General features: G+C 44.4%; 1 long non-coding RNA gene across 2 annotated transcripts; it reads right to left on the bottom strand.

Moving 5' to 3' along the window:
• Positions 1-7,384: 7,384 nt before the first annotated feature.
• LOC141088639 (uncharacterized) lies at positions 7,385-15,494 on the bottom strand. 2 transcript variants are annotated; one of them, XR_012232006.1, is made up of 4 exons: positions 15,012-15,494; positions 11,821-11,934; positions 10,717-10,775; positions 7,385-10,617 (listed from the first exon to the last, which is right to left on the bottom strand). It is a non-coding gene; the product is annotated as an uncharacterized lncRNA (long non-coding RNA). The 2 variants fall into 2 exon arrangements; XR_012232005.1 differs by lacking the exon at positions 15,012-15,494 and having other exon boundaries at positions 11,821-12,533.
• Between the last annotated feature and the right edge of the window lie 928 nt (positions 15,495-16,422).

Below are 16,422 nucleotides of genomic sequence, written 5' to 3'. Positions count from 1 at the left end.
GTTCATGTCTTTGTCAGTGGACAAGCTTACAAAATCAGTAAGGGATCAATAATTATTTCCTTTACTGTATGTCTTTATATCTACCTATTCTATGTGTATATATCTATTCTATCTATTCTGTTCTGTCGGGTCATGTTCTGGGGGGAAGTGGGGTGATTTGAACTTTTATTTATTTATTCATATTTTTTAAAACTTTTTTTTAACTTTTTACTGTTCTTGTTAGCTCCTTTAGGGGTGAATCATGTGATAGTTTTCTGAAGAGATGCTTGTCACTTTGAAATACGTTGAATAAAAAAATGCAATTTTATCAAACGTACCCCTGGATTGACGTCTTCAATAAATAGGGAGATATCCACATAACTTCTCTGATACAGTCATTCGAACGTCTGAACATCGAATCTAAAAACACATACAACTATGGATCAGGTTAACACAATCTGATATAATACCTTTAATGGTTTTTGGATAAGACCCTATTTTGCACTATTTTCACTCCAGTGTTTTATGCTTTTCAAGGTGTGTACTCCACTGCACCTCATGCTTGGAATTCAGATGCCTCGTCATACAGATGGTGCACTGGTTCAGAACATTTATACCTCGCTTCGGGGTGTGACGGCACAGCATGTAAACCAGTAAACCACCTTTTGCTTGTTGGCAGCACATTCCCTGAAGAAATGCCATGACAGGGAACTCTTTTGAGCTGTCTTTAGAGTGCTGAGTTCAGTGGCACGATGGGCAGCAGCAGCCGACATACTGGCTAAGGGCCCGCCTGCTGCACCTTTGCACATTGCTCCCTTTTTTGCTGTGCTGCTGAGGCAGCGTTGCTATCTCCTCTTCCTCCGATCTGCGCACATCACTAGGATGGCCTCCGCTCCATGTGTGGTCTAGGACATCATCCCCCGTATCATCTTCCACTGACTCCTCGACCCTGCACTCCTTGACAGTCCGCACACTGCAGAAAGATGCTGCAGTTGGCAATTGAGTTTCGTCATCATCTGACATGTTCCACAGTGCTCCACTGACTGTTTGCAGTTCACTTCCCACGTACTCCATTCTCCAACATATCAAGAGGTTAGGCATCAGTGCACTCAGAGTCTCTTCCACTTCTAGGGTAGAGTCGGGTGGATGGGCAATGGAACCATAGTCAGCGGAGTCATCGAAAAGCAGAAGAGACTGTTGCCTGACTTGGGGCTCAGACTGCTTAGCTGATTTGCAAGGGGGTGAGGAGGAAGCCAGATGACCATGTTCCTCAGGTGCAAACTGTGCACTTTCTGCAATGGACAGGATGGAAGGCAATGCAAAGAACTGGAGACATTATCAGCCATCCATTCTAACACCATTTCAACATCTTATGGCCTCACGATTCATGCAGTGGTATTCTGGTCTTTGAAAGGTTGCATAAAGTTCTGTTGCCTGGTTGCAGCAGAGGAAGGTGTTGTATTTGGGTATGTAGCAGGTGTATGGAGGGGGCAGGGAACCATATTTGCCTCCTCTCTCCTTCACACCGAGCCCATGTGGCACCCCAGTGGTTCCCTCCTGTTTTATACTGTGATGTCATGTATCAACATGTAATGTGTTGTATATCTTATCTGATTGTTTAGTTAGGGACAGAATGGGCAGCGGGCTTACAGAAGAGGGATTACCTGTCCCTGCAGCAGAACCCAGACAGGTTTGCCCAGGGCAGGATGCTCTTCCCAGCCTGGAGCAGAAAGTACCTCTGTCGGGGGGGATACAAGCTGCCATGGACTGTTGGGCAGCGTGGACGGACCCTGGTGTTGTGGGACTGGCCCACAAGAATTTTTGTGGTTCCCAAGCCTGTAAGGGAGCTATTGTAACTGTGCCATCTGAAGAAGTTGCAGGGACAGAGTAGGAAGCATTATATTGTTGTAGTAAAGTCTTCCCGTTGGAACAGAACTGTGGCGTGTGATGTTTTCCTGAGTGCTCATCCCCATCGGCTGGATTAAGCATGTGATGGAGATAAATGACTGTACTGCAGGACTGGGATTTCACTTGTTTGTTTGTGTGCAAGGGGTCGGGGTGCTCACTGACAGGTGATGCAATTATCAGCTTGGCAATACTAAGGAAAGGGCCTTGAGGACTGGAGTTGGGGAACACTGCTATAGAGGATGGGGTAATTGTAGGACATTTTCCTGTGCGTGCTAAACAGCCTCCATTAATTATATTAGTTCTTTCTATAGCATTTATTTATATAGCTGTATTTACAAGACTTTGATAGGTTTTCACTTTTATTCCTAAATTAAGGAGTGAGGTGATGAGCTCTTTGAGTTATGGATAAATGCAAATAATAGAACTGGAAGGCCAGGCTTCATTGAAGGACTGACAGGTTGAATTAGGAAAATAAGATATGCTTATATTTTCTCAGGAAATTCAATTAGTGGAGAAGACGTTCACCACAATCTTAATATTCCTTACTATGCTATAGGTCCACATAGACATAATAAGCATAAGATGTAATAATGAAAACACATATATACACATATACTTACCTCAACACTCACCACTCCAGATCTCCTCTCCATCACCCGTTTGGTCCTCAGAGCCTTTTCAGATCACCGCCGCTCATGCTGAAATCCCTGAGACTATCACGCTGGGCTGAGGTTTTGGATTTGATGAGACCTGGGAGGGTTCTATGATTACACACACAAGGTCATGGCGCACGCTATGATGTCATGATGGGGTGACCTCTGACTCCTTCTAGGAATTTCAGTGTGAGCTGTGATTCCTTCCAGTATGAGTGGTGGCATCTTGCTGAATCCGCATGGAAAAACCATTTTCCTAAATGTGTATTTTTGTAAAATTTGAGTAGAATGCCATTGGACACAAATTTATTTGCTCATCTCTACTAACAAGCTCATAGTAGTCCATAATTATTCCATACTACACAGATCTGCAGTACATGTGTATGAGTTAATTTAAAAAAAAAAATGAGAAAATAAAAGCAATGTTTTGGTCCAAGGAATAACAGAGGAAAATAGATTATTGTTTGTTGGAGAGTGCCTCATTAGTGAGATAATAGTATTAAGGCCCCCATACACATTACTCTAATGGAGGTCGCAAATGTTGATGCCGACGGCTGTGGATGACGGTCTAATATGTATGGGAGTCCTGCTGACTGATGATTGGCAGAAATGTTGATCGCACATGTCTGATTTTGGGGCTGCCAATCACATTGTTCTTCCTAGTGTAAGCCAATTACCATCATGTCAGCCGGCGAAATTCTCATACAGAACACAGGAGGGATTGGCTGAGCTAGCAAACCTGTTTTTGGGAGATTCCTCGGAGAAGGCTGTTGGCTGAACGATTGGCTGAAGTCTATGATAACGGCAGTCACTGTGGACTACAAAATATGACATTAATCAGAGAAGGAACACATAGATAATCTGGTGGAAGCCAACCATTTTTCAAATGTTCTATTAGTAGAGTATTCATTGCATTGGGTTTTTCGCAGAACCCTGTAGCATTAGCAAAAATTTAAATATTGCACAAAATATTTTGGAGGTAGTCTGTAAGAAGTCTTCAGGTAACCATTTATTTTACATATCTAATGAATGCCAAATAAGTTGATAAGTAGCTCTTCTACTTGGTGTTTTCATTGAGGAGAGCACAGTAAACCATCGTCAGATAGTTTTGGTGGTTGTATTATAGAATCATAGAATGGTAGAGTTGGAAGGGTCCTCCTGGGCCATCTGGTCCAACCCCCTGCTCAAAGCAGGATTCACTAAATCATCCCAGACAGATGTCTGTCCAGCCTCAGTTTGAAGACTTCTATTGAAGGAGAACTCACCACCTCCCGTGGCAGCCTGTTCCACTCATTGATCACCCTAACTGTCAAAAAGTTTTTTCTAATATCTAATCTGTGTCTCCTCCCATTCAGTTTCATCCCATTGCTTCTAGTCTTTCCTTGTGCAAAAGAGAATAAAGATGATCCTTTTACAATGTGACAGCCCTACAGATATTTGTAGACAGCTATGAAGTCTCCACTCAATCTGCTCTTTTGCAAGCTAAAGATTCCCAAATCCTGCAACCGTTCCTCATAGGACATGGTTTCCAGACCGGTCACCATTCTGGTCGCTCTTCTCTGAACTTGCTCCAGTTTGTTGATGTCTTTTTTAAAAATGTGGTGCCCAAAACTGGACACAGTATTCCAGATGAGGTCTGACCAAAGAGGAGTAGAGGGCTATAATGACTTCACGTGATCTAGACTGTATGCTTTTGCTAATACATATTAGAATTGGATTTGCCTTTTTTGCTGCTGCATCAAACTGTTGACTCATGTTCAGTCTGATCTATTAGTATATCCAACTTTTTTTCACATGTGCTGTTGCTTAGCCCTGTTCCTCCCATTCTGTATATGCTTTTTTATTTTTATTACCCAGATGTAGTACTTTGCATTTTTCCCTGTTAAAACCATTCTGTTAGTTGCTGCCCACTGCTCCAGTTTATTTATATATTTTTGAATCTTCTCTCTCTCTTCTCTTGTATTAGCTATCCCTCCTATCTTTGTCTTGTCAGCAAATTTAATCAGTTTACCCTCAATTCCTTTATCTAAATCATTGATAAAGATGCTGAACAATACAGAACCCTGTGGTACCCCACTTGAGACATTCTTCCAACTGGATGTGCAGCCATTTACGACCACTCTTTGGGTTCGATCACTAAGCCAGTTATGAATCCAACTAACAGTTGCCTTGTCCATTCCATACTTAGTCATTTTTAATAAGGATTGTGTGAGATACTTTGTCAAATGCTTTGCTGAAGTCAAGATATACTATATCTACAGCATTTCCCTGATCCACCCAGTGATTCTGTCATAGAAGGAAATTAAGTTAGTCTGACATGACTTATTAGTTACAAACTCATGCTGACTCTGTTCAATCACTTCATTCTTATCCAGGTACTTACATACAAATTGCTTGATAATTTGTTTTGTATTATCTTCAGCTAATACAAAAATTGAGTACCTGAAGAGGATCTGTCACCAAGACAGATATATGGCCCTAGAAACATGGCCACCTAAAGACACATGACTAGATAATCCATTGATCCTTTCTCCCCTTGCCCCTTGGAAAAATCCATAAAATGTAGCACTTACCCCTTACCCCCCAGAATGGACTAAAATGTATGTATACTTTACATGGAATTAGGTTGATGGTTGATGATTAAACAACAGTTGAACATATAATAACCTGGTGAATGATTATTGCCCAAATGCAGTCACATACTGTACATTTTAGTCCAGGCAACTAGGAAAAGGACGGGAATGCTTTATAGGAGCTTTTTTTTCAGGAAATCACTACCATATATACTCGTGTATAAGCCGAGATTTTCAGACCATTTTTTTGGGCTGAAAGTCCCCCTCTCGGCTTATACACAGGTCATATACCTGGGGGTCGGCGGTTGAGGGGGAGCGGGGGTGTCACAGATCATACTTACCTGTCCTGCCGCGGTCTCTGCAGCCTCGCTCGCTTCTCCACTGCCTCCCTTCCTGTCTTCAGCAGTCACGTGGTACCGCTCATTACCACTCATGAATATGCGGACATTCATGAGTGTACTAAGCGGCACCAAGTAACCGCTGAAGACAGGAAGGGAGACAGTGGAGAAGCAAGGCTGCACAAACCGCGGCAGGATGGGTGAGTATAGCGATATTGACCTGTCCCCCGGTCCATCGCTGTTCACCGCTGCATCCTGTGTCAGTGACGTTCAGGCAGCAGGGGGCGCGGTGACGCCCCTCTGCTGGCTGAACAGTCACTGACACAAGAAGTGGCAGACAGCGGCGATGGACCCAGTAGAGGTGAGTATGGCTTTTTTTGCAGCATATGGGGGTATATTCTATGGAGCAGCATATGGGGGCATATTCTATGGATGAGCATATGGGGGCATACTCTATGGGGCAGCATATGGGGGCATATTCTATGGAGCAGCATATGGGGGCATATTCTATTCAGCAGCATATGTGGGCATAGTCTATGGGGCAGCATATGGGGGCATAGTCTATGGAACAGTATATGGGGGCATAGTCTGTGGAGCAGTATATGGGGGCATAGTCTATGGGGCAGCATATGGGGGGCATAAACTATGGAGCAGCATATGGGGGCATATTCTATGGAGAAGCATATGGGGGCATAAACTATGGAGCAGCATATGGGGCATATTCTATGGAGCAGCATATGGGGGCATAGTCTATGGATTCTACCCTTGGCTCATACACGAGTCCCAGTTTTTTTTTTTGAGGCAAAATTAGGGGGGTCGGCTTATACACAAGTATATATGATATTTAAAATGTTAAATATTTTAAGTTTGGCAGATTTATTTCTAGAGAATGGAATTCTTCGGTCAGTTACTATATCTTCCACCACCTCGTCCTCCACTTCTGCACCCTAGTACTCTTCCTGACTTTCTATCAATTGTGTCTCATCATCGTCACCTCTTCTGACACTTTCCCACCGTCGCCTTCGTGTGACCATGGCAGTTCAAATATTTGGGCATCGTTACATGCGATCTCCTCTTGCCCGACTACACATGGACCGTGCGAGAGGCCAGAATCTATAAATGGAAATGGAAGCCTGAAATGGAGGCCTGAAATGGCACAATTTTGATCGCACTAATATGTGAGGCCTGTGACAGAGATACCCAACTTTCAAATATCTGGCCTGCATTTTTTTTTGCAGCAAACAGGTGTCAATAACTAGGCTAAGACACAGCAAAAAATGCAATACAGGCCTGAAATGGCACAATTTTAAGAGCAATAATATGTGAGGCCTGTGATGGAGATACCCAACTTTCAAATATCTGGTCTGTATTATTTTTTTTTTTTGCAGCAAACTGGTGTCAATAACTAGGCTAAGACACAGCAAAAAAAATGCAATGGAGGCCTGAAATGGAACAATTTTGAGCGCACTGATATGCGACCTGTGTGGCGGACAAAATCCAGTGTAAAATAGCTGGCCTGTAGGTAACTATTTTTTTTCCAGCAAGCTAGTGTCAATAAATTGTATCACACATTCCAACAAAATTTGAAAGTAGCACAAAAATGGCAGAATTTTCTGCGCACACAGATGTGATCAAACCCCTGGATTTTCATGCTGTACTATGGAAAGGATCTGGCTGTATTCTGCAGTGCCAACAAGCAAATGGAGAAAATAAACCATGTGCTCTGGATCAGGGGTGGATTAAGGGTAGCCAGGGCCCGGGGCAGTTCAGACTCTGTGGGCCCCCCCGTCACGTGACAGGGGTCACGATATACCTGAAATAGATTATTCCAGAAAAATTGTTGCTGAGTGAAGCTATAACCTGTCAAACATCCATTGATCTAGTTAATTTACCCTTCATTTAGGAAGAGAAAAAAAATAAAAAATTTAAGCCATAGTATTGAACAGTCCAATTTTAATCTGTAAACAAGATTGACAATTTTCACAGGTTTCTCATCAAAAGTGCAACTTAAACAGTGGAAAATACATTGAAATTGTCACATTCCTATTACAATACAGTCATATCAATGACAAAAGTGTCAAATGCATAACTTATATAAATATTACTTATACACTCACATTTACCAGAAACTATATATTCAAGTATCCTCTGAAAATATCTAAAATCAAGCACAGCACCATTAGTTTCAGGTACATCAGTACTACGCCATGTTCCAAATTATTATGCAAGTGTTCTTTTTCAGTGTCATAGGGGGGGTTTTTTTGTCAATGAAATACATGGATGGTATATATTAAGTGACTTATTACACTGACTGTCATTTGCAACGACCATTTAGGAAAATCAGAGAAAAAGAACATTTGCATAATAATTTGGAACATGGTGTAATACAGTACACAAAATACCATATACCAAACACTAGATAAAGTCTTTGATACAAGTAAAAGTAATTCACAAAGTCTGATGAAAGCCAGTATTCAAATATATTATCAGGATGCTTTTCCCACAGTAAACATTCCCCCTCCCTCCTTATTTCTATATGCATTATAATCATCTCTTCCTGCTTTGGGTAACATAACGTTTTTAATTTATGTGTCATCGGAATGTAAAACCCTCAATAAGCCTTTTTTTTAGACTAAATTAACACAATTTTTTCCTGCATTTCTTTGCGCTGTATTCATCAATTATTTTGGATACGTCAAGGGTTTTCAAAAGTTTGCATTCAATGCTTAAAAGAGAAAGGTGGTTTAACCGCTCTTGGCCCATTTGGCTCCTTAGCTCATTTTTTATTCTTTTGAGTTTGGAAAAAGACCTTTCGCCAGTACAGTTTGACACCATCATACTCAAATATATCCTGAGTATAATTTCAGTGTTACAAAATGTCTGAGTTAAATTATGTTCGTGTAGAAGTAGGAACAAATTCAGTTCAGACAATTCGTTTTTTGCTGTCTTATCTCTTATAAAGGAGGTGGATAAAAATTTTGAAAACTGAACTAGCTCTGTTTCGGTTGCACCAGGCATTAGGTCTTCAGGATATGAACAAACAAGATTGCTTCCAGCCTCTTTAATCTCCAATGGAGAAAGTTTTGACAAATTAGACAAAAAGCCAAATTTGGAGCAAACATCTGAATATGCTCCAAGACGTTGGCACAGGCTACTCATTAGATTGTCTATGAGACCAAAAAAAACTTCAGTTTTGAATTTATCCCTTGGGGATAACACAATTGCTTCGGAGTTACCATCATCATACTGACGATTTCTCTTCCGAAATCAATGTACCGAAGAATTATACATATTATGGCCACAAATGTTGACAGCCTCATTTTCATATTTATCAAACTCTTCTCTCAGACTCTTGACAAAGTCTAACAAAGACTGAAGTAAAGCCACAACAGTATTTAAATTTAAACCTGCCTCTTGAAGGGACAAATTGGTTTTATGAAACCGATCCAAAATTGCATGCCATACCACGAGAATAAAGGTTGAATCAAGTTCACTTAACTTCTCACCCAAAGCCCCTGCCTCATTTTTACATGAACTGAAGTCTGGATCTGTAATCATGCTGTGTAAAAGATTACATATTGGCTCGTAACCTTTGTGCAAAGCCAAAACTGCCTCATATCTTGCGGACCACCTTGTGGCAGAAAGCTGTTTTACAACTGGTAGCCCAAGGGGTTTTAATTTGTCTACCAGCACTCTCCATCTCCCAGTAGATGACGAAAAAAAGACATAAAGGTGTTCCAAAACATTGAAAAATCTGAAAATTTCTGGAATACTTTCAGCACAATTTTTCCCTACCAGGTTAAGGGAATGGGCCGCACAAGGAATGAATGTGGCATAAGGAAATACATTCCTGACATGTGTTTGGACCCCATTGTATTTTCCACTCATATTGGCAGCATTATCATAGGACTGGCCACGGCAATCTTTAATATTGATATCATTTTTAGATAGAATACCAACAATCAACTCTGCTATTTGTTGGCCAGTGTGACCAATAACAGGAATAAATTCTAAAAATCTTTCAACAGGTCCAGAAGGCAAAACCTAACGGACAATAAATGTTAGTTGGTCACAGTGAGAAACATCTGGTGTAGAATCCACAGACAGTGAAAAAAATTTAGCTTTCTTCAATTCCTGCACAATAAGTGAGAGGACATTGGTTCCTAAAATCTGTATCAGTTCCTCACACACAGTCGAAGACAAGTAAGATGTATGCCCCCTGCCTTTATTTGCATGTAGCTTTATATGTTCATCTAGGAATTCATCCACATTCGCCATTACTTCCATGAACCCAAGATAGTTCCCATTGTGAGAAGAACCAATTGTTTCATTTTTCCCCCTAAAAGGAAGCCCTCTTTCAGCAAGGAACATTATAACTGAAAGGGATCTCTTTAAGACTTTACGCCAGTATATTTTTTCGCTTTCCATTTGCAAAAGCACCTGACTGTCTAACCGAGATGTTGTCTGTTGTCTGCTCACTACTGACAGGACAGCTTGTTTGTGGATCTCACTACATTCATGCCTAACTAGCCTGTCCTCACCATGTTTCCAATCATTAAAACCATATGTAAATGCACAACGCCTGCTAGAAAACAGTTTACATGGAAAACAGAACAATTTGCCTTGAGATGGTGAATAGCATAGCCAATTTCGTGATGAAATTTCATTAGTTTTGGGGTTTACATGTGTGAAGCATTTTTTATTACAGTACCTATGATGGTTACCAGTGGTAAGCACAGCAGAGTTGTACAAGTCTGCCTCAGAATTTTGGAAAAAAGTAGCTCCTTTAGCAATAAAATATTCTTGCATTTCTTTTGAAATGTGTTCACCCCACAGCCCAATATCTGATGCACACTCTGAAACATCCTCCACCCCTTCCTGAGCATGCTCAATTTCATCCATTACATTTTCTGTCTCTCCATCAGGTTTTTGGGGCAATGTAATTAAAGAATTTGAGTCATCAGATGAGTGACATGGAGTCGGAGATGTATATTTATCACAGCTGTTGTTATTTACATCAGTTTGACTTGGCTCGTCAGATTCTGTAGATTTCCTTTTAAAGAAAGTCTCTAACTTAGGAAATTTGGAAATCTCTTTGTGCATTTGTTGAGTTCTCTGTCGTAGCTCTTTTCTTTTCTGAGCACCCGATTTGTGTAAAGAATGCATCTAGGGGCATAGGATGACACAGTGTAAGAGAAGGAATCATTTAGTAAACTAAACATTGATGCTGTGTCAGCCTGTGTGTGTTTTTTGGGAAGAACTTACAGTTTGGCTGGTACTTTCCAGAGGAAGCGCACAATGGTATGTACTTGAGTATTGAATACCTAAAAGAAATAAAGCAAGAACTATAAGGCCAGTTTCACATCACGATTTTGTGGCTGTCCGTGGGGATCTGAGTTTTTGCAAGATCCCACAAACAGCCACAGATCCACACGGATCCCTGCATTCAGATGGCAAATAGCCACCTGTATCTGAGTCTATGCAGGTTCCGTGTGGATCCTGTGGTCCCTGTCTCTCCCTGCTCCTGCCTCCTTCATCTTCTTCCCTCCTCTCCTTTATCCTCTTCCCTGTTCTATTCCCTATCCTGTCATCTGTTTTCTCCCTCCGTGTGTTAAAAAAAAAAATCTCCTCCTGGAGGATACATCACCTTCCGCCGACTCCGGGGATGCCACAGTCTCCATCGAGGCTAAAGGACCTCTGGTGATGTCACAGAGCCGATCACATGACAGGTCAGCTGATCGCCCCTGTGACATCACCAGAGGTTCTTCTCCCCTGATGGTGACAGTTGCATCCCCGGAGCCAGCGGGAAGGTGATGTATCCTCCAGGAGGAGATTTTATTTTTTTTTTAAACAGAAAGAGGGGAGAGAACACGGGACAGGATAGGGAATAGAACAGGGAAGAGTAGCGGGGTGACAGAATAGAATAGCAGGGGGGGGGAGCAGAATAGAGGAGATGGAGGAAGGAGAACAGGGAGGACACGGACAGACAGGGCTCACGGAGCCGACATCAGATCTGAGGTAAACTCTGATCTGATGTCCATAGGCTCACATTTTATCGGTGGTCGGATCGGCACGGATCCGATGCTGTCCAATTTGAGGCACGGACACCAAATCGCAGCAGGCTACGATTTTGTGTCCGTGACTAAATCGGACAGGATCGGATGGTGCAAAAATTGGATGCCAAAAAGCACACATCCTATCTGATCTCCATAGGGGTACATGGGAGCCGAATTCAGATCCGAGTGTATCCGATTTGAAACGGATACACTTGGAAGCTCAGAAATCATGATTTGAAACTGGCCTGAGTTTCTAATATCTGTATACACCTAATGGCTTTGGTGTGTGTACGTGGTATGAGCATACACTTACTAGAAAGTTGCTGGGTCTCTGTTCCTCTTTAGCTTTGTCTTTATCCAGCAGCTTCGTTCTTTGTCTTGCCTCCTGACCCCTTTCCCTTCATTATTCAAGTCATGAGAAAAGTTCCTGTAGATAAAAGACCCCAAAAAGATAACGATAGTGGAAGAACGAGAGACTCAAAAAAATAGACATCACAAAACAATACGCGACGCTCACACAGTGTGCATTTCCCGCGATTTTGTGGGCATGCGTTTTGCGGCCGTGCTCATTAGCACAGTTACCAAAAGTGTGGCACCCCTATGGCGAGGCGCCACAGGGGGGTACTGCACCCCAAGTTGAAGGTGCAGTGCCTCTCTAGTCACAGGTGGAGGAGGGAATTGCAGAGTCTGGAATACAAGGGGAACATTAGCTCAGCAGTATACACCTTTTGTATCTGGGACTGGTTATACAGTAGGTCCTGGGGGCGTGGACCTTAGCTGAGTGGGTGACGTGACACCGGTTGGACCAATGTGCAAGCAAGAATTTTGGACTGGTAACAGGTTAGAATACAGGGCGCTAGATTTTTACAAGTTATTTATTCTGTGTACAGGAGCATAAGGCCTGCGTCTTATAATGCAGCATCAGCGTGTGCACGAGGCCTTACAAATACTGAGGTAACAACTCACCAAATACTCAGCGTGTGCACGAGGCCTTACAGATACTGAGGTAACAACTCACCAAATACTCAGCGTGTGCACGAGGCCTTACAGATACTGAGGTAACAACTCACCAAATACTCAGCGTGTGCACGAGGCCTTACAAATACTGAGGTATCAACTCAACAAATACTCAGCGTGTGCACGAGGCCTTACAGATACTGAAATAAAAGCTCACCAAATACTCAGCGTGTGCACGAGACCTTACAGATACTGAGGTAACAACTCACCAAATACTCAGCGTGTGCACGAGGCCTTACAGATACTGAGGTAACATCTCACCAAATATTCAGCGTGTGCACGAGGCCTTACAAATACTGAGGGACAAACTGACCAAATACTGAACATCTGCACAAGACCTTACAAATAATAAGTTACAAACTCACCAAATACACAACGTGCACACCCACTACCCCTCCATCCTTGTATAGACATGTGAAATACCTCTACATGCTGAATGTTCCCCTCTATGTGGATATTTTGCTTGACTAATGTATGTATGTATGTATGGACTCCATGCATACATGATCCAAGGAAGATGGCCACTTAAGAGTGGCACATGATACAGCATGTACAGCAATTTCACATGCTTTTGTGTTATCCAAGAGGGGGGGCACAGTTTACATGGGGTACATTTGCCCCATGTAGTTTCACGACAGACAGTCCTCTGTCCCGTATTGTCTCCTCACCCTCCCTCACCACTCCACTGATTAAGGGGCCTTTCACATCAGCGGTTTAGCTTATGTGTGGCCATTCCAGCAGGTGGCGCCAGTTCATCCGCCTAACGGCCGACTTGCAGCCCAGATGCGGCAAGCCCCATGCGTTGTCTATGGGGCTTGCGGTCTGGTGTAGCAAGTGCAGTTCTGTCGGGTGCGGCAGATCTGGCACTTACGGCCGCGAAAAAAAAACACAGCTTACAGCGTTTTTTTTTCGCGTCCGCAAGTGCTGGATCTGCCCAGTTAGGCAGACGATCCAGCACATGTGGTGTCACCTGCCGGATCGGCCGCAAACATCAGCTAAACGCTGATGTGAAAGCAGCCTTAGTTAAGCCTCTTTAACATCATTGATTCTTTCAAATTGCGGCAGATCCAGCAGATTTACCACATCTGCTGCCTAACGGCTGCACTTGCCGCACACATGTGGCAAGCCCCATGCATTGTCTATGGGGCTTGCGGTCGGGTGCGGCAAGTGCGGTTCTGCCAGATGCGGCAGATCCGGCACTTGCATTCGTGAAAAACAACGTGGTCAGCAGCAGTTTTCCTTCACTGTTGCAAGTGCTGGATCTGCCGCATCCGGCAGAATTAAACTTGCCACACCCGACCGCAAGCCCTATAGACAATGCATGGGGCTTGGCACAAGTGCGCCGGAAGTGCGGCCGTTAGGCAGCAGATGTGGTGAATCTGCCGCAATTCGAAAAAAATTCAGATGTGAAAGGGCCGTAAAGGATCAGTCACACACAGCGATATCGCTGGCGACATTGCTCCTGCGTCACGGCTTGAGCGACATTGCCAGTGCATCGCTGCATGTAACAGGACGATTTCAACCCTGATAAGTTGGTGGTCGGAGTTGACAGGTTTCTGTGCATGTTGGGGATCCTGGCGATATCAACTCCAGCAACCTGGCGCATCGCTGCGTGTGACACCGCAATAGCGATCTAAGAGGCAACTCTGCAGAGGAAGTGCCATGATAAAGATAGCTACCGGAATCGCCCGCAGGATCGCTGGATCACTGAACGCAGCTCTGCGCGCAACATCACAGGAGAGTCTTCAGCGACTTCTCCTCAGCGATATTGCAGCGATGTGCGCGTTCATGAGATCTCCAGCAACATCGCGGCGTGCAACGGGGCCTTTAAGCTGGGTTCACACTTGCAGACGCTCCACAGCGTTCTGTGGAGGGCATCTGCAAGATGTCCGCAAGCCAACCGCAGGCCCATCTGTATCATGGGACGCACGGTGTCTGCAGATGGCTGCAGACAGCCACACGTTCCCATTGCCGGCAATGAGTGATTTGTGCGCATGCGGATGCTTGCGCACAAATCACATACTCTTGAGAACACGACATGTCACATTCTCAGCGTGGACGAGAGTGTGTGATTTGTGCACAAGCATCCGCATGCGCACAAATCACTCATTGCCGGCAATAGGAACGCGCAGCTGTCTGCAGCCACCGTGCATTCCATGATACAGATGGAGCTACGGTGGGATTGCGGATGCCCTCCGCAGAATGCTGCGCAGGCATCAGCAAGTCTGAAGCCAACCTGAGTACACAAATCATTTAATTACTTAGGATTCTTTTTTTTTTCTTTTTACACTCAGTGAGTGTCTGAGAGACTGAAACTGAGTCCTCTCTGTCATTCAGCAGCCACCAGGAGGTCTGGCTGGCAGCAGACAGTGCACACACAGAGCACTGCCACAGGCAGCTGCTGCAGCAGGGCAGGACTAGTCAGGAGGACTGATCACTCACTCACGTTCCCTGTGCTGCATGTCAGCATTGGGGGATGGACAGTACCTCTCTCCTCAGACTCCCTTTATTGCAGGCTGAGGCGACGGCCCAGGAGATAACAGGAGATGAAGGTCGGCGGGTCACGGGCGGCAATGAGTCACAAGTCTCAGACTCAGTCAGCCTGTCTGCAATTGCCAAGGAAGTGTTTTTCTGCCCTGGATCCTCCTGGAGCAGGACTCAGAGGATCCCGGCAGAATCAAGCAAGCAGCACAGCCAGGAGCAGGTTGTCAGCACTGCAGCAGCCAGCTCTCCTCAGTCTTCAGATCCTCTATGGCCGAGTGAGGTAAGACTGAGGCGGGCTGCGCATCTGACTGTGCCTCACCTCGCGGTCTTTTCAACGTCCTCTGCACGTCGGACTCATACGTCACCACGTACGGTCTCGTCTGTGCAAGAGGAAGAAAGGGGAGGAGCGGAACTGTCAGCCTAAGAGGTCGGTCGGTGCAGTCGTGTGGCGTGCGGTGGCGGATTATAATGGGGCAATTTACTGGCCTGGGCTGTGGGCCCCTTAACCCCACTGGGCCCGGGGCAACTGCCCAAATTGACCTCATTATAATCCGCCACTGCTCTGGATTGTCTTTGAAGAAAATAATCAGGATTAAGATGTAAAAAAAAAATTCCTGGCCATTGATACCTGGGGCTATGTATATACGGTAAATATTTGTAATAGGCAGCAGCAGCAGACAGGAATGGAATGGGACCCTCTTGCTGTATGCGATGAAGTATGCCACATACACTGCCTGCCTACCTAGCACTGATATCTATATACCCACATACACTACCTGCCTGCCTAGCACTGATATATATATATAGCCACATACACTCCCTGCCTACCTAGGACTGATATCTATATATCCCATAATTAGTCCTTAGAAGGACTGTTGGTTTAGCTGGATTTGTGTATTCAATAATAGTATGCCCACAGTAACTGTATGCCCCACCTATTCTGTCCCTATCTCTGCAGCAACACTCCCTACACTGCCTAAAGGGGGCTTTACACATAGCGACATCGCTAGCAGTATCGCTAAAGCGTCAATGATTTTGTGATGCAGCAGCGATATTGCTAGCGATAGCGCTATGTGTGATACTTACCTCCAACCGGCTCCCTGCTGGTTATCGCCGATCGCGCAAGAACGTCCTGGGCCGTTTCCCGTCGGCAGCTTCCTGCTGGTGCCGACGAGCGACGCGTGGACACGGGCGGAAGAAGACATCATCGCTGCGTCTGACAGGTAAGTAACGACCGCTGCTTTGCTAGTGAGATCTGCCTGTTTAGCAGCTCACTAGCGACCATTTAGCGATGCACCAGCGATCCTGACCGGGTCATATCGTGGTCAGGATCGCTGGTGCATTGCTAAATGTAATGGGACCCTAAGTCTGGAGTTGACTGGGGCGAGCAGGGCGGCGCCAGGTCTGATATAGA

This window comes from Dendrobates tinctorius, unplaced genomic scaffold (genome assembly GCF_039654945.1).
Source record: "Dendrobates tinctorius isolate UK_male_01 unplaced genomic scaffold, ASM3965494v1 ptg000040l, whole genome shotgun sequence".
NCBI classification, from domain to species: domain Eukaryota; kingdom Metazoa; phylum Chordata; class Amphibia; order Anura; family Dendrobatidae; genus Dendrobates; species Dendrobates tinctorius.
This window is presented reverse-complemented; position numbering and strand designations above follow the sequence as displayed.